This window comes from Tupaia chinensis, unplaced genomic scaffold (genome assembly GCF_000334495.1).
Source record: "Tupaia chinensis unplaced genomic scaffold, TupChi_1.0 Scaffold144702_1, whole genome shotgun sequence".
NCBI lineage: Eukaryota > Metazoa > Chordata > Mammalia > Scandentia > Tupaiidae > Tupaia > Tupaia belangeri.
Window position 1 is genome coordinate 1,684,612 of NW_006204563.1, and position 5,091 is coordinate 1,689,702.

Here is a 5,091-nt window from a genome sequence, read left to right on the forward strand (position 1 = left end):
TTAACAAAATCCACTAATCCTTTTGTCAGATGCTTGGAAGTTGCCACTCCATCCTAATAAGTAAAGAGTTGAATAGACTGAAAGATCAATAAATGTTCTTAGATCCAAAAAGGGGGTCTCAGGTCAAACTGCTGCTTTCCAGATTGGAAAGAAAGACAGGAGCATTCAAGAAGTCTCTTCTTACCAGAGTAGAGGCTCAGGAGCAAGAAACCACTGCAGAAACCAGTCTCAAGTAGGAAAAACTGGCCTGTAATTGACGAGTTGCCAAAGGCTCAGTGTGGACAACTCTGAGAGTTGAAAACTCCACCAGAGAGATTCAGTCATAGAAGAACCCTCACAGTTTTGTTAGATTTTCAAGTTCCTGGCCCAGGCGCTCAACAGGTTCTTACAGTAAATACTAGAGAAAAAAAAAAAGAAAGAAATAAAGAAAAAAAACCTTTTGTTTCTAGGAGAGAAAGAGGAAAAAGAACCACTTTGAAATATGCCAAAGTATCTGCCAAGAGCAAGCTCAACTTTAACAATTCTAGAATTAATAAAAAACCCAACCTGGGAAATGAATAGGCACTCTCTCCACTGGTAAACAGGGAATATAAATCATTCAATACTCTATGCCAAATATGTATTCTTGGGCTAGAATTAGTCAGTAAGCATCAGATTTTATCTTCTGAAATATCCCTTTATTTTTATAGAGTATCTGATTTAATGGCCTAATACTTTGTTTCTAGGAACTGGGAGAGTGAGTTGTACAGTATCATTAGCTCACTGTTTAGTCTCCTCATTTATTCCCTTCAATTCAGACTTCTTTCATCTAAATACTGCCTAAAATGGGTCTTATGTATCATCTGGACATAGACTTAGATTGTAAGATCTTCTAAAAGTTATTCTTTCTTTCTTTTATTTTAGTTTTTTACCATAGGGCACATGCACTCAATGGAGATAGACAGTGTGAGGGGAATTGAGAAATCAACCCCCAGGGGACATGGCCACACCATAATCTCTTCTCAGTTCTCCTTCTAGGATTTTGCACATGCTCACATACATGCCCCACATAATTAGCTTTCCAGTCTGGGATTCAAAACACAATCAGCCATGTGGGAGTCCAGCTCTTAACCACTACACCACCTGCTGCCCCAAGTTATTCTTTCTTAATCCGTTTGAATGGTCACTTTATTGTGCTTCTTTCTTGACAAGAATGGTCAATATATCATCTCTGAGACTAGTTACCAGGAGCCATGAGGAATCTTGTTCTGAAGGCCTCAACTCTCCTGCCACGCTAGCTTTGTTTGTTGGAGGCTGAATTATCAGTAGAAAATCTTCATTTTTCCTGTCCCCTGCAATCTCTGAGACTAAATTATTATCAGGATATTACATCGCTTCATGCATTCATTCATCCATTTATTCAACAGACATTTATTGAGCACATCCTACATGTTAGACACAAAAATGTAGAAGTGAATGAAATGAAAGCAGTTCTTTCCTGCATGTAGTGGGAAATATAACAGGGAGAGTTTTTGCTGACATAAACTGTATACTTGAATATAGAGAAATCTGTATATTAAACAATTCAGCACAATTATTTCATCTTCTTCCATTTGAAAGAGTATATCAAAGATGACAAGTTATTTTAAGCCAGAACTAATAGTTCTTTCATAAGCAAAACAAAGATTTCAATAATCCAAAGTCCCACATTAACTCAGTTCATTATTTCTTCAAATCATAATGTTTGAGAAACATTTACCAAAGGCCTTTCATATGTTCCTTAGAGTATAGCATACACAATTGTCTCAAAGTTCATATCACTTCCTTCTTATGTCTAACAAAACATCCAGAAAGTACCCCCAATTATTCTTGTCTACAGGCAGAATTCCCATAAAAAGATCCAAAATCTGATTTCCTATTACCTTTGAAGTTTGTTTTACGTGTTGTGTTCACTGCCTCAATGCTTAGCCATAGAAACTCTGATCTCTTACGCATTTTATGACACTACTGCTGTAGTTTGAATGTGTCCTCCCAAAGTTCATGTTTTTGACATGTAATTCTCATGAAGGGATTAATATCACCACATTGGGAGTGGCTTAGTAATAAAACAACTTTCTTTAACTCCCTATCTTACTTGTTCCTGCCCTCTTACCAGGTGATACCTTCTGCCATGTTGTAACACAGGAAGGAGGCTCTCACTTGATATGAGCACCATATTTTGAACTTCCCAACCTCCAGAACTGTAAGCTATATAAACGTCTTTTCTTTATAAATTACTTGTATGTAGTATTTAGTTACAGCAACAGAAAAATATCTAAGACAACCATTTAACCCATATACAATTATGAATGTTTACAGAATATCTCAGAATTTACTTCCTTTTTTGTATTAACTACTCACTTTGATCAAAATCTTTGATCTTTGCTCTTATTCAAAGTTGCTGTAACAAGAAGAAATTTTTTGATGACATTAAAACTTAAGTCTTACATGAAGACTGGGACCACTAAATAATGAGCTCAGGGAGCACACATGAGAAAGTATATTAAGTACATAGTTAGGGCTGTCAGTGCTCAATGTGCTTGTTGAGTTGGTGTTACAGAATAATGACGACTAACTTCAGCTCCCTCACTTATCACTTGCTAGGCACTTTGGTAAGTGCTATTATATGTTCTTATAATTTTTTGCCCTTTGAAACTCTTATCAGATTATGGCTATTACAGATGAATAAACTGAGTCTTAGAGATGCTAAGGAATTTTTAAAAAACATAGTTTTACTAAGGGAACAGGTGAATGCTTATTCCTTGGCTCTCACATGAAAAAGTCTTAATCTAAACCAGAGATCTGAAAAACTTTTCCCCAAAGGGCCAGATAGTAAATAACTTAATTTTTGTGGGCCATATGTTATCTGTCATAACTGCTTAACCACTAATAAAGTACTGTGAAAGCAATAATAGACAATAGGTAAACAAATGAGTATGGCTGTGTACCAACAAGGCTTTATTTACAAAAACAGCAACTGGCCAAATTCTTCAGGCCTGGACAGAATTAGCCCAAAGACCACATCATGCCAATTTCTATTAATGCATATACTATATGGCTTGATTTTAAATTACTGCAGTGACTGTCTAGACTCTCTTTCAAAAATAGGAAAATCAGGGAACCAGCAGTTAGCATAATGGCTATGTCGCTGGACTCCCACGTAGTCGATCGCGGTGCGCGTCCCGGACCCGGAGGCTTAAAACTCACGCTGTTCACGTGTGCGTGTGTGCCCAAGATCCCGAGGGGAGAATGGAGGAGAAGGGATTGTGGCGTGACCATCGCCCCTGGGGGGTGATTTCTCGCTTTCTATCTCTATATCTCTCTCTGTCTGTCTGGAGAGCGCACGCACCCTATAGCAAAAACCTCTCCCCCCCAAAAAAAAAAATAGGAAAATCAAAATCAAAATGTTTTTTGAGATAGCCATATCAACATAACTTCATCAAGAAACTACAACACAAAATCTCTTCATTATTTTTCTTCAAAATGAGTTGAATTATAAAGCATATTACATGTTCATTTTACATGGTTAATCATAACAAAAACACCATTCTATATTTAGTCTCTTTCCATCAAAATGTGCAATATCATTTGGACATTATTTTATTAATCCTGTCTACAAACTTGTGAGTGAGGGAAATGACAAATATTAACAAATGTTCCTAAAACCTTGTTTTTTTTGTTTGTTTGGTTTTTTTTTTTTTTTTTTTTTTTTTGGTTAGAGATTTTGCCTTAGGGTGCACGTACTCGGAGAGAGAAAGAACAACATAGGGAAAGGGAAACTGAGGAAACTCACCCCCCCCCACTACCACCACCATGGGGAATGGCCATGCCACAATCTCTTTTTCTCCATTCTCCTCCCAGAATATTAGGCATGAACACACAACTGTTTTGTGTGGTTTTCAAGCCACCCAGTCTGGGGACTCAAACCACAGGTGGCCATGTGGGACTCTAGCGATGTAACTGCTGCACCATCATCAGGTTGAGCAAAGGTTGAGCAAATCTGAGTGACAAGTTTTTACTACCCTCATAGTTACCCAGTATCCTTAAAATACAGACTTTGAGTCTTTCAGAGGCATGCTGTTCCTCAGTTAAGTGCTTTTGGGGAAAGAGATCCAGCACCAGAAAATCCATTTTCCTAAAGTATCTTTACATAGTGTTGTATCATCTGCAAGGATGCAATTTCCATGGAGTTTTTCATCACTTCTTGCCTTATCAGGGTGCTTTATTTTACAAACCAATTTTTTTTTCTTCTGGCAGATAACTGTATTATAGTCGTCGAAAAGGGAACCCAGAAAAATAAAATATTTGGTGTCTTAAAGTCAACATTTATGATGATGCAATCACTTGCTGCCAAGTCATACTATGGATCATTTCCTTGTTTTTGTTTGTTTGTTTTTTAACAAACAAACAATTTCTTTCGTTTCCATTTCCATAAAACTTAAAATAGAAAATTGTTCTATTCACCTTTCTTCTCTTTCTTCATTTGGTTAATTGTCAGTTTGAGAGAGCTCCTGTTTCAGATAATGACGTTGAGTTTTGTATACTGGTTTCCTCATTGTTTGGTGTTCCTCTATATTTAAAATTCACTTACAATCAAACTTTTATAGGCACATAGGTGTTTAGTAAGTCAAGTCAGGCTAACACTTATGTTTAGCCATAGAAGAGTTCAATAATTAATTCTAGATATCATAAAGCAAAGTTCTCCATATCATGGATTTTTTTATGAAAACAAATGCCCTGAAACAAATACTACATATAATTCTCATCAAAAATGGTTCTTTTTTTTTTCTTTTTGTCTCCCCCTTTTAATTTCTTTTTTTTTTAGGTTTTTGCCATAGAGAGACACAGAGAGAGAGAGAGAGAAAGTGAGAAATCACTTCCCCCCAGGGAAGATGGCTACAATCTCTTCTTCTCCATTCTCTTCTTGAGAATCTGGACATGTGCCTGGCATAATTTTTCAAGCTGCCAGGTCCTGGAATTGATTTGTGATTGGCGTGGGAATCTAGCCCCTTAACCACCACACCATCTACTGGCCCTTCGCTTACCCGTTTTTAATTAGATTATTATTATTTT